Source organism: Diadema setosum (genome assembly GCF_964275005.1).
Source record: "Diadema setosum chromosome 20 unlocalized genomic scaffold, eeDiaSeto1 Scaffold_20_unloc_1, whole genome shotgun sequence".
Lineage (NCBI taxonomy): Eukaryota > Metazoa > Echinodermata > Echinoidea > Diadematoida > Diadematidae > Diadema > Diadema setosum.
In genome coordinates this window covers 302,129-329,572 of record NW_027307649.1, presented here as the reverse complement: position 1 = coordinate 329,572, position 27,444 = coordinate 302,129, and the positions used below count along the sequence as shown (strand labels likewise).

The window sequence follows — 27,444 nt, the reverse complement described above, 5'->3', positions numbered from 1 at the left end:
TGCAATATCATCCATGAGTAACACATTATTTTCTGGATCATGATTTGTTCTTCTATAACCTTTAAAATGAATAAAACTCGTTTTCGACAAGTTGAGAGATAACACGTTGCTCCGGAACCAACGTGACAATTTCGGTAGTTCAGTATTCAGTTTCGAAATAAGACTATTGTAATCAGCATGGGAAAAGAATACATTGGTATCATCGGCAAAGAGAATATATTGCAATGAATCTGACACATTAACCAAATCATTTACATATATCAGGAATAAAAGCGGGCCTAAAATGCTGCCCCCCCCCCCCCCCCCAGGAAAAACGCAGTATCTAACATTTTTGGCGATTTTCACTTTTTTGCATAAATATAGTCAGTGGGCAATCCTTCTTCATATGACATATTCAGATTTTTGAAAAAATGTTTAGAAAGCCACTTTTCCGTAACTGCCAAACGCAGTATCTACACTTAACTTGCACTTTCCCCAAGGAAAAACGCAGTATCTACATGATGAATATTTCCCCAAGGAAAAACGCAGTATCTACAAAGCTAGTCTTAATTACCAGACACTGTTATTTATATATGTGAATACTTTGCCGGTTGTTCTTTAATTTGAACGTAAATTACTTTCTTTAGATATACTTACTCAATAATAAGACATAATGTTCAAAATATCTAACCGAAACAATGCTGATTAGTAAATATTTTGATGAGATCGTGATCCTAATATAAAACACAGTGTGTGATTAAGACTAACCGAGTGCACATTAAACAATACAACACAACACTGACAGCTTGCAGCTAGCTGCACTGATGCTGTGCAGCAGTCAGCACAGGGCCCGGCTAGTCAGCATACAGTGGGAGTGTGTACTTGGAATAAAACAAAATGTTGTCGTGGGGAAAATTACTCGTGAGCCTAGCCCTCAAGAAAAATTTATCTGCAGATAATGAGTAAGTTATTCAAAACTATTTCAATATTGAAAGAATAAAGCTGATTGTTTGTCACACGAAGCGAAGTAAACACAAATGCATGTTTGTCACACGAAGCGAGGTAAACACAAATGCATACATTTGTGTTTACTTCGCTTCGTGTGATAAACGATCAGCTTTATTCTTTCATATTCTACCTCAATGATGAACATTATCCGTACTATTTCAATATTAACTTGTTGTGAAGTAACTTTGTTATGCCTAGACCCTTGTCAAAATTCCTCAGGCTCCGAATCCGAAAGTTTCGTCGAAAGGCAATAGATCTATTTGTGTTGTATCGGATAAACGTCAGGTTATGTAACATGTTACACCCTCCCTTAGATCTAAGTCTAAGTAGGCCTATTTTAGACTTGTCTAGACAGTAACGTTTGAGTCTTGCGTCTCTTTTCTAATGTTAGACTTAACGTTAATCAGAACTTTCAGGGTCCGTATTCCGAAAGCCTAAAGAAAGATCTAGTGTAGGACTTGAATAGGCCTACTCTAGGGCAGGCCTGTAGTAAGAAGTCTAAAACTTAACCACTTTTTAGAATCCTAGACCTAAGTCTAGTGAAGTGTCAGTGTTCAATTATCTACTCCATACCATACTGTCTTAAAATTACATAGTTGACAATAGATTAGGGTCCACGATATGTGATAAATAGGTACCCACGGTAAATGGACAAAATAGAGACAGTTAAGAATAAGTTGTATTTTAATTCTTATCGGATCTAGACAGTGTCTAGACCCTAGTGAGACTGGGTTGCGTAAAATGCATGCATGATCCCATGCTGCATGCTGCATAACTTACAACTAAAAAAAAAAAGTTACATTACAAATTTACATGACGTTAAACTTAGGTTCAATCCAGAAGGAATAGGCCCTAGGCCTAGAGTCAGAGAGTGGATGTCACTTCATTCTAGACCGGTTCTAGATGTATTTTTTTTTTTTCTAATCAAAGAGTCCTGGCTCGTGTAGGGCTTAAACCTTCTGCAGTTCTAACGTTAGGCTATTTTTGTTTTTTCTGTGAGCATCGTGCATGGTATCAGTTCGGGAAACCCACTCACAAGGGGGGCCCCTCCTTATAAGTAACCCGTCCACCTTATAAGTAACCCCGTCCCCCTTATAAGTAACCCCCGGGGCACCCCTTATAAGGAGTCTCCACGCTTTTTTGCAATGCAACGCGAAAATGAAAGGACTGCGGCAATTCGCTTGATTATGTCCATAAAGCTTCACAAGTTTCCTAGTTACTCACGAAATTTGAGCAAAATCGGTTTGAGGCATCATATCTAAAATCATGGATTTAAATGCGATGTCAAACGACCCATGCGAATGCTGAAATGCGAGCGATTACTGGCGTGAGTGTCGCCAGGCGCGGCGGCGCGGCAATGTTTGAGTGCAGACGTGGCGACTGACCTCCGTACTCAGTCGCCACGTCTGCACTCGAGCATTGCCGCGCCGCCGCGCCTGGCGACACTCACGCCAGTAATCGCTCGCATTTCAGCATTCGCATGGGTCGTTTGACATCGCATTTAAATCCATGATTTTAGATATGATGCCTCAAACCGATTTTGGTCAAATTTCGTGAGTAACTAGGAAACTTGTGAAGCTTTATGGACATAATCAAGCGAATTGCCGCAGTCCTTTCATTTTCGCGTTGCATTGCAAAAAAGCGTGGAGACTCCTTATAAGGGGTGCCCCGGGGGTTACTTATAAGGGGGACGGGGTTACTTATAAGGGGGACGGGTTACTTATAAGGAGGGGCCCCCCTTGTGAGTGGGTTTCCCGAACTGGTATAGCCTGAGCGGTAGACTCGTGTAGCCTGCTACGTAGCCAGCCTAGAATAAACGATATAAAAACTAGACCTAGTCTAGATCGATCTAGGTCCAGACATCCGATTTAGATTTATTTTGGTCTAGACAGACTGTAACCTAGACTGTACAGATCTAGATCTAGTATTCTAGATGCTAGTTAGCGGCTAGGCCATGTAGCATCACATTACAGCCCTGGCAAGCTTCATATTAAACACGTATCGACGTAACGTTAGGCCTACAGCAAGATCGGTCTGGGATACACTTTTAAGCAAAACGTTCCAAGAACGATCTGTTATTTAATAATCTTATGAAGCCTGTTCTGTAATTAGGGCATAAATGGGGGGGGGGGGGTGGAGGATGCATCCGGGCCCCAGGAACAATGATGTATACATGCATACATAATTATGGCAGAAGATTAATCCTAGTCATTCCGCTGTAGATACTGCGTTTTTCCTTGGGGAAATTCGTTCCATTGTAGATACTGCGTTTTTCCTTGGGGAAATCAGTCAATTGCGTGGGGTTTCCCCAAAGTATCTACATTTTCATCAATAACTGAAAAACAAAACAAAAACACAAAATGATATTTTCCAGGAAAATTGGTAGCTAGATAGACTAAAATTCCACAATGAAGGAATTTTTCAAAAGAGTATATTTTCCAGGGGCTTTGGCAAAAATATAAAATGGTGAATATCTCGGTTGTTTAGAAATGGAGCTGGATGTAGATACTGCGTTTTTCCTTGGGGGGGCAGATTATGGATCCTTGGGGGACACCACATGTTAACGGAAGCAAAGTTAACATCCACATTTTACAAACAGGTATATTTATGTACAAGTACGCAACAAATCAACTTCCCTTTTTATTTCATAATATTTTTCAATTAAATTCGAATATACACACATATCCAACTCGCCGTTCGACAGACTTCCACCTTGTAAACCACAAAACTGTCTTAGCTCAGAAATCAATTAGACATTACGGTCCCGATGTTTGGAATAATCTACCTGATCAATTAAAGCAGTGTACTTCACTTTTTCCTGTAAAGCTCATTTAAAAAAAGTATTTATTACTGAAATATGTTTCCAGTTAGTAGTCTTTGATCAATGTTTTTTTTTTTCTTTTTTTTTCCCTTAAGTCTCAGTCAGGCCTGATCCATGCAAAATGTGTTTTTTTTTTTCGAATTTTTCCATTCCCTCCCGTTCCCTTCTTTGATAATGATATTGCATACATTAAGTAAAGCCCATACCTTACCCCCAGAATAGGCATGCTACAGCCTTTATTCTCTCTTGCACTGTCACCTGCACACACGACGCACTGTCACTCGCACACACCTACACTTTTGTAGTCTACTATACCATGCAGTAGTCAATGGTGCAGCGTGCTGTTTTTTTTTCTTGTTTTAAAGCGCCAAGTCACTATTTTCTTTTCTTTTTTTTTCTTTTTTCTCTAGCTAAATGTGTTTCGTGTATTAAGATTAAGAGTTTTATGAGTACATATATAATTGGTGTTGTATTATATTGGTATCACATATTCAGATAGGGCCTCATCCACGTCAAGCTCTGCTTATGATGACGGTCCCCTGTATTGATTTCTCCTTTGTTAATAGATACAGTATGCCTTAATATGTTATTTTGATTCATATGTCACTTCAGACTAATGTTGTTACGCAAATTATATTTTTTTTTGTATTGATTTTTATGTTATCTGTATCATTCTGTTTTCATTTGCAATTGTATTTGGAGAAAGAAAATGCAAAAATAAACCAAACAATAAAAACAAACAAAGTAGATGAATGAGAATCGTGAACAGTATATTGATATCTATTTGATAAGTAACTAAGAAACCAATCAAGGGCGACGCCCCGTACACCATAATACTGCAATTTGGAAAGTAAGATCCCATGATCTAGAGTATTGAACGCCTTGCTGAGGTCCATAAACACGCCTATCACGTGCTTATGGTCCGCCAAGGCGCTCGATACTCTGTCGTATAGTTTCAAGAGTGCAGCATCAGTGGAATGGGCTTTACGGAAACCATACTGATCAGGATTAAGCAAATTATTGCGTGTGATAAAATTATCAACTCTGTTATACACAATTTTTTCAAGAATCTTTGAAAAGGCAGGCAGAATAGAAATGGGGCGGTAATTCGATATATTTGAAGGATCATCCTTTTTATGGATTGGTACCACCTTAGCTACTTTAAATGACTGTGGATATACACCTGTAGATAATGAAAGGTTGAATATATATACCAGTGGTGTTAAAACATATCGTATTATTTTCTTCAATAAATATGAGCTGATTTCATCATGACCAGTTGCATAACTATTTTTCAATGATTTTGTGATTTTTAATATCTCACTATCACTTACAGGATAAAAAAATAACGTTTTGTAAAAACTTCTATTCAAAAAATCTCGAAAATCAATTCCATTCCTATCAATTTTCTTAGCTTGATTTTGACCAATTCCGGTAAAATACTCATTAAATTTATTTGCAATTGTTAATGGTGTGTCATATGACACTTCTTCAAAAGATAACATATCAATCTTATTAACACGACCTTTATTCAAAATTTCTTTAATTACTTTCCAAGTAGAATTACAATTATTTCTAACTTTTACAAGTCTATTATGAAAATATGATTTGCGAGATGCCCTTATTATTTCTGTCAATTTATTTCTATATTTCTTATATCTGTCAAAACATTCTAAATCAAATCTATTATCTATATGCAATTTATACAACATATTCCGTCTCTTAATTGACCTCAGAATACCATTCGTGATCCACGGGTGCTTTTTCTTCTGTTTAACATTCATTTCTTTTAAAGGAATATTCTTATCAAAATAATATAAAAATTTATTCAGAAAACAATCATAGGCAGAATTAACTTCCTCGCATGCAAAAACGTCTCTCCAAGTTTCTACTGCCAAATCATTTTTCAATCTATTAATTGAATCAAAGGTTATTTTACGTTTAACATATTTGGCAGACTGAGAAAATCTTTTTGAAATCAAATTGGTAAAGATCAAAAAGATTGGAAGATGATCAGATATATCAGCATAAAATATACCTGACTTTAATATATCTCGTTGCATATTAATAAAAATGTTGTCTATCAGAGAAGCTGACTGAGGTGTAATTCTTGTCGGTTTATCAATTGTATTATAAAATGAATGTGATAATAAAATATTAAGAAAGGTTGAAGTTGAGTCATTTTCAGTTGCCAGATCAATATTGAAATCACCCATTAAACAACACATCTTATTGGAAGAGTTAATTTTCCTAAGCAGGGTTTCTAAGTCCTCAAAAAATAATTCCAGGTTTGTATTTGGGGGTCTGTAAATTACACATTTGAGTATGATAAAAGAGTTACCAGGTGTTACATCAACTTGAATAGAGAGTATTTCAGCACTGGATAAAGAAAATGTCAAATCATTTCTAATTTTTGGGACCAATGAATGGGTAACATAAAAACCAACACCTCCACCTCTACCACATTTCCTGTCAGCACGAATAAATTTATAACCATCAAGGTTTACAAGATCAGGAGATGTATCATTCAACCACGTTTCTGTTACCCCAATGATAGAAAAATTTAACTGTGTGGAGGACAGAAAATGAGAAAAATCATCAAAGTTTTTTACTGTGCTACGAGTATTAACATGTAATAAGCTTAAATCGGAAGATACACTATAATCTGACATTTGATGATAAAATTCGTGAGGTAGAAAATATCTGCAGTTGCCATCTATATCAAATTGTTGATCATTTGTGTTATCATTAAACATAGTGAACATGGGATATCAATGACTTATCAGTTATGGAAGTACAGATGTAACGAAAGCATGGCTTTGCTACAGAGAATCGAACGAGGAGGAAGTAAGAGGGATAGGAGAAGGATGCATCACAAGGCACATGAACTAGACTTACAATACAAATAGAAACAGAATATATCGTCAACATGTAATTATAAAGTATGATAGAATGAATTGTTCCTCTCCACTTTGTACAGAAACAGCGTAAAGACAAGTACAAGGACTGTGTGGCTACTCCATGTTGGGTTATGCAGAATAGAAGCAGTTCAGAGTAAAGCGTACAAAGAATGCAAAAGGGCTGAGAAGAGCAACAGTGTGAATGCAAGACACAGGCAAAGGAGGGCAGACAAGCATACAGATGTTACGAAGGAATGCACGTTCTACTCAATAATGCATAACAAAAGCATTGGGAAATTGAGATGGCTTAAAGCTACATTGCACTAATGAGTCAAAAGTCATAGGGGATACCATTGTAGGTGCGCCATTTCCCTGCAAAGAAACGTAATTTGGTCCCTTTCGCGTACAACTCCTTCACTTCTTTCCCCCACTTTTTCTTCTCCTCCAGGTCAGGCTTCGTGAGATCGTCGATGACGTAGAACGACTCCCTTGCGAGATTTTTCCGTGCATTTTTCATGATCTCAACTTTCTCACGATACGACAACATTTTCACCAGAATGTGCCTTGGTCGATCATTAGCTTTCCTGCCGTCGCGATGAGCTCGCTTAACTTTCGTATCCATGCCAAACTTCTCCTTCATGATTTTCTCCACAATCTTAGGGCAATCCTCCCGGGCGTTATCCTTGGCTTCAGGGACGCCAACGATGCGGAAGTTGTTCCTCCTGGAGAAGCGTTCGGCCTTGTTTACCTCAACTGCATGGCGGCTTAGCTGATCCTTCATGGATGAAACTTCCTTTTCCATTGCTGCTACCCTTTCCTCCAGGTGTTTGTTTCTCTTTTCCAGTTCGTCGGCTCTAGCACTCTGATATTCCACAGCCTTTTCCACATTCTGTATGCGATCAATGAGTGAGTCGACCGCTCTCTTGATCATTCGTTCGAAATCGGCGGTTGCAGCTTTAAAGTAGTCGTTAATAGACTGTGTAGAGAGTTCAGGTGCTTTCTGCTGCTCAGGCGTATCGGGGATCTCATCAACGTCAGAACGGGCAGCTTCCCCGACAGCAGTGGCGCCAAATCCTGTCCCAGACGAACTGTAGTCGCTACAGGTGCCGCCATCTTCCAAATCCAGCAGTTTCCCACGTTTTGGATACCTTTTGCGTCCGTCCTTGCTCATGGTGGAATTAGCAGATGATGATATGATAATAAATCCAGGTAAGTATTCCGAGAAATTAGGCTAAATCCAGGAAATGGAATCTAAAAGTGGAGAGGACGATTCGCGTTTCTACCAATGACGAGGCGCCATCTTAGTTATGATGTCGATTTATTTCATACTTTTATATTTTAGATCAAAATTTGATGACCTATACTTTTTATACAATTTGTATTTCTTTTTAATCGATTTTAAAATCGCCTTTGTTACCCATGGATTTTTAGAGTAACATTTTGAATGACTAGTACTATTGTTCTTTCATAACGGAGCATGTTTATCACATATTTCCCGAAATATACCATAAAATACAGAATATGCATCATTCACATCTTTACACTTATACACATAATCCCACCTTGCATTTGCTAAGTGTGAACAATATAAATCGATATCATAATGTTTATACGATCGTACAACTTTCCCAAAAGTTGGGACGATACTTTTAAAACTAAACATACTTTCAAAGACAGTAAAGATTGGAAGATGGTCTGAAACATCAGCCTCGATAACACCTGCATGTATATTAAACATGTCCATATTTGTATACAAATGATCAATCAAGGAAGCAGAATTTCGGGTTAATCTAGTTGGAAAAGAGATCACTTGAGACAATCCAATACAATGCATGACAGTTAGAAAGTTTTCTGAGTCTTTTCCAATATCAATAAGATCGATGTTAAAATCACCCATAATCAAACAATTATGTCTATCCAATTTTAAAGAATGCAATACATTCAAGAAAGATTCTTGGAATTCTGTAATGTTGGTATTGGGTTTACAATAAACAACACCAACAATGACCTTCTTTTTATCACATAAAAGCTCAAGCCACAGGGATTCTGCATATGCTATCGCAGTGAAATCAAGCCGTTTATATTTTAATGATGAGTGAATGTAAGCCCCTACACCTTCACCCCTAACATTTCCGTGGCGGCATTCAGTCTCAAGATTATAGCCCTTTATTCCCAGTAAAGATGTGTTACTCACATTCCACACTTCCGATAAACCAATGATATCAAAATTTGAAATTAAACTACATTTGTACAAGTTTTTTAACTCATCAACATTTTTATTTAAAGAACGAATATTAACATGTGTTACTGAAAAAGATTTTGTCATATGTCCCTGTAAAACATTATCGAAAATACTAGGAGTTAGACGGTATGATTTAACATTCAGATTACTTTCGTGGTCAATGGGAGGGTTATCGGCCATGTGAACATATTATGTGTACTTTTAGTACAATACAGTGTTAATGTGCTTTCTTAGGCAAGAACATGAAGTTTGAAATCACCGTAATCAACATCGTCGATTCCAATGTCAAACAAGTCATCAGGGTTGCGTAAGATCTTTTGTTCACCATTATGCAGTTTGCAGATGATGTTCCCTGATTTGGTTTTCGTTTTCATCACACTCTGTGCATCCTTGGCCCTGGCAAGCACAGCTAACCGCATCGGGGTGAGGTCCTCGTTGATGAACAGGCCTTTGTACTGGTCTCTCCCCTTGAACTTGAACCGTGCATCATACAGCTCATCCCTCCTCCTCCTAGCCACAAACCTGACGATGGCCTGTCGAGGTTTGCCGTCGGTTCTCTGTTTTTCAACCCGATTGCACATGGAGATGTCATCGGGTTTGATGTCGACACCAACTTCTTTGGCTATGTTGCATACTTTTTGGATGAGAGCCTCACCTGTCTCCTCCTCATTCTCAGGGAGGCCGTTCACCCGCAGGTTTTCCCTCCTCATCTCCTGCTGGATCTCGTCTTGTTTGAATTGCGTACGAAGGAGGTATGGGTTTACGATCTCTGTCACACTCGCCATGCAGGCATCTTTTACAGTCTGCACATTTATAGCAGGTACTGCAGCTTTAACCGCTGCTTGGACAGCAGTAGAAACAATTGTGGACATGTCACCCTGGGCAGCTCTCGCCCCCATTTGGCTGACACCCTCCAGCTGGTCAGAAACTAATCTTAGTAGACTTAGGGAGAGACTAAGATCCGTTGATTGGTCAATTGTTAATAACCAAAGCGATGCGAACTTAGCTTTTGAACACTTTTTCACAAATACTGTCATCCGCATACGATTCCATTATACCCGTTAAGCCATTTACTCGTTCAAACCGTAAAAAGGTTCCCAAAAACCATGGATTACAAAATCTCTCCTAAGGTCTATTGACAGCAAAAATACCCTTTTCTATAAATACAGAAGTGATCCTAACAGTCGAACTCGGTCTCGGTATGTGCATTGTCGTAACGTTATTACATCATCCATACGTTTAGCCAAACGAATGCAGGTTTCAAAGCAATTTATCAAGCATAAAAGTGACATCAAGAGTACGTGGAAGGTGATAAATGAAGCGCTGAACACTGAAAATAACATCGAACCCCCTAGGCATATTATTAATAATGATAAGTATATTGAAGATCAAGGTGATGTGGCATAAGTATTCAATGAATACTTTGTAAGCATAGGACCTAAATTTGCCAGCAGTATTCCGCATTCAAACACTGATTTTTATTACTTTCTAAAAGACCAGAATCAGCAGTCTCTTTTTTTCGAACCAGTCATTGAAGAAGAAATCAAAGATATCGTGCACAAAATTTGAACACTAAGAAAAGCTCTGGATGTGACGGAATCACCAATTTCCTCCTTAAAAAACATCATTCATGAAGTATCAAGTTTCACCATTAACACACATTTTTAATTTATCGTTTTCTACTGGCATAGTTCCACAAAAAATGAAAATAGCTAAGGTAGTACCAATTTTCAAAAAAAGGACAAAAAGAATCTGTGACAAATTATCGCCCTATTCTTTTGTTAACTTCATTTTCAAAACTTCTTGAAAGGTTGGTATATACGCGCACACACAAATTTCTCGAAAAGTGTGAAGTTTTTTGTAACTCCCAGTTTGGTTTTAGGAAAAACCACAGCACGACCCATGCCTTACTCACTTTTATCCATAAAGTTGCTCATGCTTTAGATGATTTCTCTCACACTATTGGAGTTTTTCTTGATTTTTCAAGGGCCTTCGACACAATTGACCACGATATTTTGATTTACAAGCTACGACATTATGGTATACGTTGGAAGGATTTGGACTGGTTTCGAGATTATTTATCAAACAGAAAACAATTTGTGAGTATAAATGGCCGTGATTCTCAGTTAAAGTTAATTTAATGTGGTGTTCCACAGGGCTCCTTACTAGGCCCACTTTTGTTCATTTTGTACATAAACGATCTTCCTAGTTCCTCGCCAATTCTTTCCTTTATACGTTTTGCTGACGATTCCAATCTGTTTTTTACACACAGAGATCCTTATACTCTTGTTAACACAATGAATAAAGAACTTAAATCTGTGCAATCTTGGATATACGCCAACAAATTGTCACTTGATATTGATAAAACTCATTGTATGCTTTTTAGCAACAGTCTTAAAACCCTTCCTTTTAACATTAAGTTTAATGAAATTGAATTAAATCAAGTTTGTAGCATACAATTTCTAGGGCTTTTTATTGATAGTGATTTATCTTGGAAATCCCACGTCAGTTTAAGTAATATTCTTTCTAAAAACACGGGTGTTCTTAATAAACTGAAGAGTGTTTTTCCAAGTCAAATTCTGCTTAATTTTTATTCTACTTTGATTACTCCTTACCTTAATTATGGTATTCTTGTGTGGGGGAATGCCCCTAGAAATCTTCTTGATATACTGTTCCGTATTCAAAAACGCGCCATCAAAAATATCAACCATGTTGGATAATTGTCCCACACGAATGATTTATTTTTCAAAAATAAGATACTGAAAACATCAGATTTATTCAGTTACAACGTCGGCATATTTATGTATAAATTTTCTGCCAATGAGTTACCGGGTGTTTTACTCGCATGTTCAGGACAAACTATTTGATTCATAATTATCCTACCCGCCAAAGTGACGCATTTCACCTCCCACGTACTCGAACAATTTTCGCTAAAAAACCGATAATGTATACGGGCCCTAGATACTGGAATGACCTCTCCCCGAAATAACACGCTGCTCGTCTTTATATTCCTTTAAACGCAAATTGAAAGATTTTTATTGAGTGCATATCTTGCAGAAACTGAATAATTGCAATGTCTTATGTAATATTGTGGTATGTTATTGTCCGATCAAACATTCTTGTCAACACGCTGCAGATTCTATTTTGAGTCTTGCCGTCAGGCTCTCCGAGTTCATCATTAGCAATTCCACATTCTACTTCGTTTCCCTCTCTTCCTCTTTCCCTCTGCCCCTCTCTATTTTTCTATCCACAGCTTGACGGCAAGCACCAAATGGCTTAATAGCTGTACATGTTACTTTTTGTGTCTTACTGATCATATCCTGGCGATAGCTTTAATGCAACAGCAATTTATAATGTATATACCAAAGTGGGCTTTATAATTATGCAAATCATGCTGTACTCCGGAAACCAATGATAGCTCGGTCACAGTAATGATTCACATTTTAGTATATTTTTTTTCCTTCTTCTTCTTGTTTTATCACATAGACATACCGCGCTTTGTTATTTGGCACCATTACATCATCTGGTCTTATATTCTATCCGTTCTCCGTTTCTTTTTCACAAACACTGATTACTCGGGGCTTACAGCCAAACAAGCTAGCTTTCATGTAGGTCCCGTCATACTTCTCTTTGATCAAACCCATTTCGATTTCGATTTTGACCAGTTATCATTAAATGTAATTACTGTGTTATCACCATGTATATTGTTTGTTTTCTGCACATTGTTTACAAGGTAAAAGAACTTGTTTGATTTCTGTTGTAATGTTCATAAAATTAGAAGTATGACTAGACTTGGAATTTGTCAACACTGACAAATTAGGTGATCCGATCTTTTCGAAAATCAATGATTTGAGTCCTGATCCCAATATAGGCATGACCATACAGGTTTCATCTATGTTTAGCGACATTGGCCTTGTGATGTTTGGATTCTCATTTAGAAAAGGGAGTCAGGTCTGCCATCTTTGGTACCAAAGTCCGTACACAATATAACGAAGATACAGAATGAAGAATATTTGACCATTGACCCCACTTTGCACAGCCAAGATGGCATCTGAGCAAAAAGTGATTATTTTGTGAAATGATCCATGTAACATGGTCTTTGCGTGTGCAAAATATGGGAAAGATAGGACATGTATTCACAAAGATACAGGATGAAACATTTATAAACTTTAACCCTACTTTACATACCCAAGATGGTGTTCGATCAAGTAGTTATTATCTTACGAAATAATGTACGTGACATGAACTAAACATGTGCAAAATATGGGGGTGATAAGGTATGTTTTTCCTGAATTATTGCAAAGAAAGTTGCAGAAAGAAAGAAATATCTCAATACATCGAAGATAAGCTTTAATTTCAACCATGTTTTTGACGTGATTCTGACACCGTATGAAAAAGAAAGGGCACAGTAACGATAGCGCAAAGTCTCAGCTACAACATATTAAAATCTGAGAGAAATTCACCGAAGGGTAAGTGAGCTAGTGCTCGATAAAGACAATCATGTCAATTTTCACATCTAGAAAAATTAGCTCCCATAGAGATAACACGTCATAACGAAGATAAAGAAAGAAGTACATATGACCTTTGACCCAACTTTGCACAGACAAGATGGCATCTGAGCAAAAAGTAGTTATTTTGTGAAATGATCCTTGTAACATGGTCTTTGCGTGTGCAAAATGTGGGAAAGATAGGACATGTATTCACTAAGATACACGATGAAACATTTATGTTTTTTCACCGTAATTTACATACCCAAGATGGTGTCCGATCAAGTAGTTGTTTTTTTTTATATGAAATAATGGATATGACGTGAACTAAACATGTGCAAAATATAGGGGTGATAGGGGCTGTTTTTCTTGAGTTATTGTGAATAAAGTAGCAGAGAGAAAGAAATATCTCAATACATCGAAAATAAGCTTTAATTTGAACCAAATTATTTTGACATGATACCGACATCATATGAAAAAACGAAGGGCATTTAACGATGGCGCAAAGTCTTAGCTACAAAATATTAAAATCTGGGAGAAATTCACGGAAGGGTAAGTGAGCTAGTGCTCGATAAAGACAATCATGTCAATTTTCACATTAAAAAAATTCCCTCCCATAGAGATAACACGTGATAACGAAGATACCGAAAGAAGTACATATGGCCTTTGACCCCAATTTGCACAGAGAAGGTGGCATCTGAGCAAAAAGTAGTTATTTTGTGAAATGTGACCGTGCACCTCAAAACGAACATAAAGTCGCACACACTGATTTTGTGTGAGGACTGAAAATAAGTGAAATGGGTCAACCTAGCCGAACTTGGCTTTTTCATATTTTCTGAAAGAGCGGGTCTTCTTTTACATCATGCTAAAATTTGGTATCATAAAATGGGCAGGAAAGTGTGCATTTTTAGCAGTTTATCTCGAGCATTTTTGGTAGAATAGTGTGATTAGGTGTGTCTTTAGAATCCCTTTTACATTTCTGAAAAACCTTGTCCACACTTTATTAACTCTAATAACTTTTGAAGGGATAGTGCTACTGCTTTGAAAGTTGGCGTTGATTATGGACAGAATGTGTTAATGAGGCATGCTTGATTTCAGTTTAATCTGATAATCCATTCATTGTTGTTACTCTGGTGGTTTACTTCCTGTTTTTTGTCCCATTCATCGCACAGCCAGCACGGTTTGGTAAAGATTAAGCGCTTGAATAGACACTGTACTTCAGAACCAGAGCCTCTTTTCTCAGTTCACACTTTTCCTGAGTTTGTGCTTTCTTTACAATATTTATATAGGTTAGGAGAGTCCATTTGATTAAAATTATACATCATTTTAAAGCTTAAAGTCTGCTCTTTCAGAATATGGTCTTAAATAAAAAATTCATGTCTGGCAACTTTTTGTTTGTTTTGAGGTGCAGGGTCACAAATGATCCTTGTAACATGGTCTTTGCGTGTGCAAAATATGGGAAAGATAGGACATGTATTCACCAAGATACAGGATGAAACATGTGTGACCTTTGACCCTAATTTACATACCGAAGATCGTGTCCGATCAAGTAGTTGTTATTTTATGAAATAATGTGCGTGACATGAACTAAACATGTGCGAAATATGGGGGTGATAGGCTGTTTTTCTTGAGTTATTGTGAAGAAAGTTGCAGAAAGAAAAGTATCTCAATACATCGAACATAAGCTTTAATTTCAACCTAATGTTTTGACATGATACCGACATCATATGAAAAAAACGAAGGGCACTCAACGATAGCGCAAATTCTTAGCTACAACATATTAAAATCTGGGAGAAATTCACCGAAGGGTAAGTGAGCTAGTGCTCGATAAAGACAATCATGTCAACTTTCACATTAAAAAAAATCCCTCCCATAGAGATAACACGTCATAACGAAGATACCGAAAGAAGTACATATGACCTTTGACCCCACTTTGCACAGACAAGATGGCATCTGAGCAAAAAGTAGTTGTTTTGTGAAATGATCCTTGTAACATGGTCTTTGCGTGTGCAAAATATGGGAAAGACAGGACATGTATTTACCAAGACACAGGATGAAACATTTATGACCTTTGACCCTAATATACATACCCAAGATGGTGTCCGATCAAGTAGTTGTTATTTTTTGAAATAATGTGCGTGACATGAACTAAACATGTGCAAAATTTAAGGGTAACAGGGTCCGTCTTTCTTGAGTTATTGCAAAGAAAGTTGCAGAAAAAAAAAGGATCTCAATACATCGAAGATAAGCTTTAATTTCAACCAAGTTTTTTGACGTAATCCCGACACCGTATGAAAAAATGGAGGGCACACTACCGATAGCCCAAAGTATCAGCTGCAACATATTTAAATCTGGGAGAAATTCACTGAAGGGAAAGTGAGCAAGTGCTCGATAAACTTAGTCAAGTCAATTATCATTTCCAGAAAAACTGCAATCCCAGAGAGATAAACACGTAAACTGGTCAAATTTGACAAGGTTACTTTAAATTTATTTTTACGAGGTGATGCCGTCATCCAATAAAATTCTGTAATTACATTTATGAAAGACCATTTTATTAGCTACAAGATACTGAAATCTGGGGGAAAGCTCAATTACCCTTCGGTGAATTTCTCCCAGATTTTGATATGTTGTAGCTGAGAATTTCCGCTATCGTGTGTTTGCCCTTTGTTTTTTTTTTCCACATACGATGTCGGGATCACGTCAAAATACTTGATTTCAACCAAGTATTTTGACGTGATCCCGACATCGTATTAAAAACAAAGGGCACAAAAACGATAGCGCAAAGTCTCAGTTACAACATATTGAAATCTGGGTGAAATTCACCGAAGGGTAAGTGAGCTAGTGCTCGATAAAGACAATTATGTCAATTTTCACATCTAAAAAAATTTCCTCCCATAGAGATAACACGTCATAACGAAGATACAGACAGAAGTACATATGACCTTTGACCTCACTTTACACAGACAAGATCATCTGAGCAAAAAGTAGTTATTTTGTGAAATGATTCTTGCAACATGGTCTTTGCGTGTGCAAAATATGGGAAAGATACGACATATATTCACCAAGATACAGGATGAAACATTTATGACATTTGACCCTCATTTACATACCAAAGATGGTGTCCGATCAAGTAGTTGTTATTTTATGAAATAATTTACGTGACATGAACTAAACATGTGCAAAATATGGGGGTGATAGAGGCTGTTTTTCTTGAGTTATTGCAAAGAAGTTGCAGAAAGAAAGAAATATCTCAATACATCGAAGATAAGCTTTAATTTCAACCATTTTTTTTAACGTGATCCAGACATTGTATGAAAAAATGAAGGAACTTTAACAATAGCCCAAAGTCTCAGCTACAATATATTAAAATCTGGGAGAAATTCACCGTAAAGTAAGTGAGCTAGTGCTCGATAACTATAGTCATGTCAATTTTCATTTCCAGAAAAACTGCACTCCCATAGAGATAACACGTAAACTGGTCAAATTTGACAAGATTACTTTTAATCCATTTTTACGAGGTAATGCCGTCATCCAATCAAAATTTTGTAAGACATTTCTGAAAGAACATTACATAAGCTATAACATACTGAAATCTGGGTGAAAATTGGCAAAGGATTAGTGAGATACGCTCGAATGAACTTGAAATTTGATGACGTCCTTTTGAAAATTTACTTTTTTTATTTCATTAAGAAATTTGATATCTTTTAATCATTTTTTCAGCATCGCCAACCCATGAAATGACATGTACAATTCATCAGCTTTTAGAATATGTAAAGAAAATGGGGGGTCATCGTCCATCCTGACGAGTAAAATCGGATTTAAAATTGGCGTTTTTTTGGCATATTTGCACTGTCTACCGCCATTGACGCGCGCGCGGAATTTCAACTTTGACGGGCCCGTATGACGTCATATTGAGTCGGATTGACTTGAAACTTGGTAGAAATATTCCTTGACATTTTAGACATCCGATCAAAGTGAAAAAAACGGGAAATTTCAATTGCATATGAGCTGTGCATGCGTATATGCGCGCGCGCGTACGCGTTCGTCCGATTTTTTTTTCAATTTTTCAAAAAATGCTCCAAATGGTCTGAAACGTGTGAAAAAAAAAATTGAGCTCGATTGGAGCATACAAATATTTCAACGCGCGCGTACGCGCACTTTTTAAGGTATAAATGAATTTTGAGAACATGAGTAGAATTAACTTGACTTGAACTATATTTGACGTAAATTTCATTGAAAAATTCCATTCCATTAATGAGATATAAATGAGAATGTGTTTTCATATAATGACGTCATAGTGACGTCACGGTCGACTGATCACTATGATTTTACTAGATCTTTCGTCTTTGGGACATGACACATGTATGGTATAATTTTGACATTGATAGGAATAGGACTTTCTGAGCTGACCGCTACACAACTTTTGTCCAGAAATAAACAATCAGTACAGATACAGAAGGTGATCCGAAGGATACTCGGATCACCTAAAAATAAATGAATTGAATTGAATTGAATAGTTAATACACACAGCAACTACAAACACACAAAGACGGGCCACTCACACACACATACACGGAGGGAGAGAGAGAGAGAGGCAGAGGGATAGAGAGGGAGAGAGAGGGTTTGGAGAATGGGAAGAGAGGGAGGGAGGAAAGTGAAGAGGTAGAAAGCATCAGAAGAGTGTGTAGTGGCCAATACAATGTTCTTACATTACATGTACATGTACTGAATCTCAAACCAGGCCGGTAGACTTATCAATTTTGTTACAATGTCGAGTACGCAATTCATATCCCCACCTACAATAAGATGGACTTCATTTTCTGAAGTATAATAACTCAACCATTTATCAATTTTCATAAAAAAGCTTTGTCTTTTCTCTTTTTAGTCGATGCATGAACATTTACTAGGATAACATCATAACCGCCTATCTTAGCTTCTAAAACTAGAGTTCTTCCATCATTTTGTGAATCTTATTTATCTATTATCTTTAAAAATTTTCACCCCACAAATTCCTCTACATCCATTTTGAATAACTGTTTCTATATCTTTGTCTAGTATGTTTCTTGCAAAACATTATATTAACTTTTTTTTTTGCTGTTTACTCCATTTATATATCTGACTTCGTTTAAGTTAGTTCCTTAATCACATACAGACTAAGCAACAAAAAAATAACAATAATAATGAATACTGAGTCTAAATCGCACGATTTTCCAGGCTCAATTGCTTCAAGTGGTATTTTGAATTTGTAATTGATAAAATTCATGTAAAATGGATCGTAAAGTCCGGAAATTTATTGGTTTTTGGCATTATTGTCAGTGCTATGTAAATTTGGTATTACGCAGGGTCACCAAAACATCAACACATTATAAAATGAGGCCAAGTTTGCCAACATAAATTATCGTTAAACAGGCTTGTTACGTGAGGATAGAAGAGGATAACAAACACATTGTCACACAGAGTATACATCTATCTCACATTACATGTTTCTTCAGACAAATTTCTTCATGCCAAATTTTGACTTTAAGAGTCTCAACACTGTACTTTCCCTGTCAAACTTGTCAGCTTATAAGTGACCATGCATCACACAACGAACAAAAAGTCGCACACATTAATTTTGCATGAGGACTAAAAATAAGTGAGATGGGTCTACCTAGCCGATATTGACTTTTTCATATCTTATGAAAGAGCAAGTCTTCTTTTATATTATGCTAAAATTTGGGATCATAAAACGGGCAGGAAAGTGTGATTTTCAGCAGTATATCTCGAACATTTTTGGTAGACTAGTGTGATTAGGTGTGTCTTTAGAGTCCCCTTTTCATTTCTGAGACCTTGTACACACTCTTCACTTTCAACTCTAATAACTTTTGAAAGGATAATGCTACTGCTTTGAAAGTTGGCGTTAATTATGGACAGAATGTGTTAATGAGCAATGCTCAATTTCTGTTTAATCTGATAATCCTTTCATATTGTTGTTACTCCGGTGGTTTACTTCCTGTTTTTAGTCCCATTCATCGCACAGCTAGCACGTCTTGATAGAGATTAAGCGCTTGAATAGACACTGTACTGCAGAGCCTCTTTTCTCAGCTCACACTTTTCCTGAGTTTGTGCATTCTTTCCAATATTTAGATAGGTTAGGAGAGTCGATTTGACTTGAGTTACACATCATTTTAAAGCTTAAGGTCTGTTCTTTCAGAATATGGTCTTAACTAAAAATTCATGTCTGTTGACTTTTTGTTTGTTTTGTTTTGCAGGGTCACACAAAGAACAAAAGTATGCACACCTTTCCCGATATGGATCGTACTAATATTATTATGTCTGCTTACTCAATTATTTGAAGCAATGGTAAGGTACATTACAACAATTTGTTTTTGTGATTAAGATATCATGTTGGTTATAAAATTATCTATATTATTTCTATTTGATAGCATCAGCAACAACAGGGTGACGTCTCTGAAGAAATGGGTGGAGGAGTTCTTAGTTCGCCCGGTTGTGGGCAAGTCTGGTGGAAGGCGTCTCGCTCTCTCTAGATGAGTCGAAAGCCGCCGAACGTTAACTTCATCTTCATCTACAACGCTGTGTCTCCACCAGGACGCGTCCCAGGTTCAGTCGCATCGATGTACGACCAAAGACTGCAATGGATGAAGCAGGTAACTAGTCACTTTTGCTCATTTGAGAAACTGAAAAGTTAACTTATAAAAATGTGTATTTTGAAGCGTTTGTATGAATGTTCACAAAAAGGTTTGAAAATGGCAGTCCCTGAAAATATCTTTAAAGGTACGTGAGTTGCATTTACCATACAATCTTAATGTTTCTTTCGTTTTGTTGTTACTCCTGCCGTCAACCGGGAACAAAAATTTGTGAAGACTATATTCCTATTTATATAAATATCACGATATGACAATGTTGGTCCTGATAATCTCGTTTGCATTATAAAATGGGGCAGAATGCATGGACATTTGTCAAAGCGGTAGATGCGAGAAATTTCATATTTCAGAAGAAAGAAAGAGAGCACATAAAGAGGAAACATTATACTGTTGTAGCGTTTTGGGGTTAATTCTTTCGTTTCTTAACGTCAAGGTAAACATCATTTTATTTTATTTTATTTTATTTTATTTTATTTTATTTTATTTTATTTTATTTTATTTTATTTTATTTTATTTTATTTTATTTTATTTTATTTTATTTTATTTTATTTTATTTTATTTTATTTTATTTTATTTTATTTTATTTTATTTTATTTTGCTTTGCTATGCTTCAGGACAACGCGCTATAGGGCAGAGCACGTTCCTGAAGGCGTGGCGAAAGTACCAGCCCAATATACTCGAAGCCGATTAGCGAGCTGTGTTGGCAGTGTCACCGCAACAACAATCTCTTGTACAGGAGCGCCAATCTGCGCGGGGAGAAAAAACTGACATTTTTAACTTTTTCACATTCCTTTGACCTCACGACCCGAACTCTCTCTGGAAATCTTTATTTGGTAGTTCCTGTATACACTAAGTTTCAACAAAATACCTTCAGACATTGCATATCAATGGGGGAAATAGTAAAAAAGGTGATGTGATAGGAATAACTTCGTCCATACATACAAGTTTAAAGGAAAAGTCCACCTCCATACTGTACATGTGGATTGATTGAATGCAACAACATTTGTAGAACACGTCAGTGAAAGCTTGGGGAAAATCCGACATCCCGTTAAAAAGAAATGAATTTTTAAAGTAGCTGCGCAACCACTGCTGGATGAGCAGACTATTACGTTGTATGATGTCATATGCGTACACTTCGTGGCAGAGGCATAAAAACATGCATAAAATTTCACCATTTACGACATCAAAATGCAAAAGGTTCTCACTACGGGAGGGGCACCTCCCTCCCGCACGCGTGTTTTTTTTTTTAGACAGCACAGAAATCCCTATCCCTAAACCTAACCCTAATCCTAATCCTAACCCTAACCATCAAACCCTAACCCTAACCCTAACCCTAACCCTAACCCCAAACCTAACCCTAACCCTAACCATAACCATAACCGTAACCAAAAACCCTAACCCAACGTTTTTCCCATAGGTTTAACACGCGCCATGCCCCAATCTGTGCCGTCTTAAAAAAAAAAAAAACGCCTCCCGCACACCACTCCAACTCGGTCGCTCTGCTCGCTCGGGCTCGGACCCCCCCCCCCCCCCCACACACACACACACACACACACACCCGGTCAAATTCTGGCTATGCCGTTGGTTTAGAGTGTGAAATACTAAGGTGTGATGCTCGACCAAACGTTAACGTGGCAAGACCATAAACTATTACACATCTAAGAATACATTTTCCAGGTTAGCTCTCTTTCGAATGAAATGCTTTTAATCCGGAGAGTGCGAAATTACTTGGAAAATCCCTTTTATTGCTTACTTCCATTATTGTTGCAATGTCTTTGATTATTACTGCTGCCAATAGAACGGGGTAATCCTTGTTAAAGAACATACGCAAATGGCCAGAATAGCACTAAAAAGAAAACGTGCAAACTCTACCTATTCAACTGCTGAAAGTACGAGCATGGATTCCTATAAATTCACGTATGATGTAATTTGAGGAGGTTCACCAACTTACCTCACAGACTTATTTCGCCAGTTCAGATTAACTCATGCATACAGTATAAGAAATTCACTAAATAACGGACTCTAAAAAGTCTGCGTTCAGACCAGAGGAAAGGCTTTTTCATTCTCCGGATAGGAACTTCTGGAACGAAGAACCCATATTGATACGAAATTCAACGGTAAGAGTATATTTGGAACATGATATTTTTGAAAGTAGACTCCATTAATTTTGCACTACCTAAATTCTTTTTCTCTTATGATTGTAATCCTATTTCTGTGCTTGATATGAACAGGATCCACTCACAGAACAATGCTCAGATCACGTAAGTGGTTATAGACCCAGTATGGATAACACCAAACTATAATGATAACAATAATAATGACAATAATAATGATTGTGAGAGTGGATGGGTTTCAAAAATATCGGGTCACGTAAAAATTCATCCACTTATGAGCACCCAAGTTGGGGAATGCATCCCCCTCCCCGAAGAAATGAAAGGGGAGGGTGGCCTGTACAAACATCCCCCACCTTTGAATTTGAAGAAGAAAAATTGAGGCAGAAGAAATGTGTATTCATTTTGCCATATTACGTGACGCTCTTACGCCTGGCTTGAGAGAGATAAACAGAGCTTAACAGTATCCTATCTTTTAGGATTTGTAGACATAATTTTCTCAAGCACTCGCTCGCGAAAATAGTAGTATCGACATAAAGTATGGTCAAAATGTTGAAAACGTCAAATAATGTAGGCCAAAATGTATACATGCTACGACGCGCGAATGTCAGCACCATTTGCACATTACGTACGAAAACAAGCAAACAAACAAAAATCTAAAACAATACCGCCATAAATAAACCTCTCCATTTCTTTAATCACTAAGCAAACAATGATGACTCGGTCACGATACATCTATGGGCATACACGGGGATGACCAAAGTGGCATTTGCCCCGCCCCCGTGGAAAAGTTGAGGGCAAACAAATCATTTGTTCCCCCCCCCCCACCAAATAATTCCCGACATGTGGCCAAATTTCGAACGTTTTCGATGGAAAATTGTCCTAATACCACCAGAAGCATGCAACAGATAGTAGCATTGCAGTCATAAAAACACAAAAGCTCCCCTTTCGGTCCCTTTCGACAGACTTTTGAATACACTTTGAGATTGACGTATTCCATAATTATTTCATCAAAGTCTGTGCTGCATTTTTTTTTCACTTACAAAATGCCGAAGTTCTCTCGTATGAAGAGGCGTCGATCGGGTCCCACCCCTCCCCCTCCCCAATAAAAGTATTGGGGGACAAGCAAATCATATTGCTCCCCCTAGTAATTTCCTAGGTGTGGAAATTTCCTTGCTGTTTTGACAGAAATCTGTCCAAATATTTCACCCAAAGATTTCTGAATTTAAATTCTGAAAATACCATACCTTTCTCGCGTGACAGGGGGATACCCCTCCCCCTCCCATACTCTCCCCGTTCGGTCCTTTCTACGTAATACACTTCTAGATTGACAGATTTTCCAATATATCATCAAAAGTGTGCACCAGATATGTCATTTCAGTTCAAAGAATGCAAAAGTTCCGTACGGTGGGTGGGAGGGCTATAAATACTGTCGATTAACGCTTATTCCCACTGCTTGGTTTTCCTCCATCAATGTCCATTACAAACTCCTCAAAAAAGTTTGGAAATCTGACGTCAGTTGTAAGGTTCTCCAGTTTGTAAGCAATATACAATACATGCTTGATATTAATGGAAAATTATTAGATTCTCTTTGAAATTATATTCTATAAATATGATTATGCTATCAGGTAAAGGGCTGTACTCAAAAGTCTTTGATAAGGTCTGCGTTGAAAAGTTGCAAAATGAACAAGAACGGTCCTTATGAATGAGAATGGTCGTGAAGAGCAAAAGGAGAACATGTCCTTTTGTGTTTTGTCTTTTGTTCACAACTGATAAGTCATGTAGGCAAATTTCAATAGACATCTTAAGTTCACATTCAAGTTTTCAGTGGTGCCATGCCAGGTAATTTTGAAAGCTCATCAAGTTTTATATGGTTGTACATCATGCCACGTGTAAGCAATGTTCAAAAAGCCCGCGCCATAGAGCAAATTAAAGCTGGGATGCTTCAAAAAGATGTGGCAGAGAGACTGTAATATAGGTGTGAGCTCTGGCCCAAGGGTGGAAGGGAGTATCCCCTCCCATACGACGGAGCTTTTACATAATTGAAGTTAAGGTCAACAATCTGAGGCATATTTTGGCGAATTTTGAAAACTCTCTCGCGTGCAAGGATGATACCCCCTCCCTCCCCCGTTCGGTCCTTTTCCTATAGACTTTAATAGTGCACTTCAGTGTGACAGATTTTCAACTGTTTCATCAAACGTTTGCACCAGGTCTGTCACTTTAGTTAAAAGGAAAAACAAAAGTTCCGTTGTGTGTGAGGAGATATCTCCTTTTAATTAACCCTTTCCTCGCTTGGTTCCCCTTTAACGTTAATACACTTTGGTGATTGACAACCTCCCCCCCCCCCCGAATCCCAACAAAAATATGTGTACAAGATATTTTCATTTGAATTCTAAAAAATGCAAAAGTTCCCTTGTAAGCAGAGACGTCGATGCTGGAGGGCGGGGGTTTGGGAGTAAACATGTCATTTTGTCCCCCAATAATTCCCGAAATGAGGAAATTTTCTTGCCTTTTTGATAGAAACTCATTCAAATATTCTGCTCATTAATTGTGCAACATATTGTTGAATTTCGATTCTGAAAAATGCCAATTCCCCCTCACGTGGGAGGGGGATACCCCCGTTAAGTCCGTTTCCATACACTTAGTACACTTGGGAGATTGACAAATTTCTGAATACCGTAAGCCTATTTCATCAAAGAGTGTGCATCAGATCTGTCACTTAGAAAGATCCTCATTCTCTTTTGATCTGCCTTTCATTTGCTGGGTTTCTATCAATTGATTTAGACTCTTCATACTTTGGGGATAGACGCCGATTGACAATTTTCTGAATCTACTACAAAAGTGACTGTGCATCAGATCGTTCTCAGATGTCAGTCCTCAAAATTCAAAAGCTCCGTAGTGTAAGAGGGGACTACCACACGTCCTCCTCCGACACCCTCCTCCTTCCCCATGACAACTTCAATGTATCACTTAGTAGGCCTATACACAGTGATGTCGCACACGCGGAGCAAGAGCTGAGATACCGAGATTTAGTCGCTCAATTATCTGTGAATATTCATTTTTATGCCTCCGCCACGATGTGGTGCTGGATGTATTATGTTTTCGGGTTGTCCGTCCGTCCGTAATCAATTTTGTGGACAGAGTAACAAAAAAGCAACAAAAAACATTTGAGGCACATAACGAAACTTTTCATGTCCATGTATGAGTGGGCGAAGGTCAAAGGTCAAAGATCAAGATCAAATGCTCAAAATATCCCTATTTCTTCCATGTCTATGCAATGCCAGAAGGTCTTTTCGTGAAAGTTAGTGTGTAAATGTATTATGCAATAAAGGAAATGGAAACTCCTATTACCATTTCACTGATTTCATTTCATTTCATTTTTGTAAGTAGACCTACACGTCGCGGGCGAGTGCACATTATTCTGGACAACGCTTCATTTTTGAAAGTAGGCTGGGGGTCAAAATCGTTTGTCAAGCAAAAGAAAAAACTATATAAAAAAGAGAAACAACAACACCAAAAAAGTCATTATGTTTTTGAGGTGAAATTTTCCGCATAAAGTAGGCTGACAAGCAAAAACAGAATAGTAAATAAAAAGTCTTATTTTCTTTATTTTCTTCTTCCCACCTTTCATAAGGGTGAGGCTGTGGCGGCAACTCCTCCTCCGAGGCTTCACCGGTCCAACTATGGGCTCGTAATTGTGATTGCCTTTGATGAATATCGTCGATCATCCTCCAACTCCTCGGTACGGGTCTACGCCGGTGACGTTGGCGGATGGTGTACCTTGGGATGCCCCTTCCGGTTGTTCCGTGAGAGAAGGCAAGGCCTGGATGATTCCAAAATGTAGGTACCGGCGTAGGTCTCACGAAAGCAAAGGAGGGAACTTCACCGGCAGGTTCCGTACGTGACAATAAACTACTAGTACTTAGCAGGTTTCTCGCGGGTAGCGATGATCCTACCTCCTGCCAACCTTCTCCAGAGGCTACGTCTGGTGCCCTCGATGCAGAGATGTCGTTTGCTTGCAGTTCTGAAAAGAGGAAACACACAAAACAGTACCTTGTTATCAATGCCTTTCTTGCGGCCTCTGTGCTTGGCATGGCAAAAAGTTTTATAAATGATTTCATGTTTGAGCTGGGGTACTTGGAAATGACGGGCCAATAGTAACGGAGAGGAACTCGGGAAGAACAAAATATAGTTGTTGGTGTTTTTTTTTTTTTTTTTTTGCACAGGCTACATCATTTTTTTCTCAGTAATAAAACACAAAGGCTATGAATTAAGGTTATGAATTGAATTAAATCGAATTGAATGGGTTTATCTATTATGAGATTTGGCAGCCCTGTGGCTGAATTGCGTCTTGTTTGCAAGCAATGATGAAAATACAGAGAGAAAATAATCATATTATACACAAAAGAAACGAACCAGCAAATGCATGAGTACGGAAACAAGACGCATATTAAAAAGAAAGATACCTATTGCATTATGTTAAAAAAAATGGCAACCTGATTATAAGACTGAAAACATATCGTTATTTATGTTTGTAACATTATAGCTCTCCCAGTTGACAAAGTAAGAGATGACGGAAAAAGAGAGAAATATTGAAAAAAAAATTAACATCGAGCGAGTGAGAATGATGGCGGAGATCTATGGGAGGGCGAGGGAGATGGAGAGATGGGTGAAGAGAGAGAACGAAGAAGTAGAATGGTATGGGGGATAAGCAACAAAAAAGTCCAAAGGAGAACATAATAAATCATATGAGTACACGGTGAAGTTGTTGTTGCTGTTTTTAAAGAAAAGAAGAGAAAAAATTGGAGCCCTATAAAACAAAAGCAAAAATGCCCCAGACAATACTGGCATAAAATCAAAACATAATAGATCTGAGAAATATTACACATCACTATTAAATATACTTTATAATATCTCCACGAGGGAGCTCATGCAAAATATCTCCACAGAGGAGCTTATACGAAATTTAATTTTTTGCTATTAAAATTCGTATAATAATAATATTATTCAGTACCAAAAATAAGTCATGTCTCAAAAAAGAGCTCGAAATAAAGGAATACTTCAAGGTCACGGACAGTATCTATGCTAATGCATTACCTCACTTCTATCACTCAAACTCGAATAACTATTCAACACCCGCTCGCGAGTAAGCCCTACCGCACACTCACTCACACACGCACACACACACACACACACACACACACACACACGCACACACTTACACTGTATATAAGGGATCGGCCCAAAGTGAT

The 27,444-nt window shown here is 37.7% G+C and overlaps 1 long non-coding RNA gene across 1 annotated transcript; it reads left to right on the top strand.

The window, feature by feature from the left end:
- The first annotated feature begins 711 nt into the window (after positions 1-711).
- On the top strand, positions 712-26,740 carry LOC140245664 (uncharacterized). Its single transcript, XR_011902358.1, has 3 exons — positions 712-941; positions 19,863-20,084; positions 25,827-26,740. It is a non-coding gene; the product is annotated as an uncharacterized lncRNA (long non-coding RNA).
- Positions 26,741-27,444: the final 704 nt, after the last annotated feature.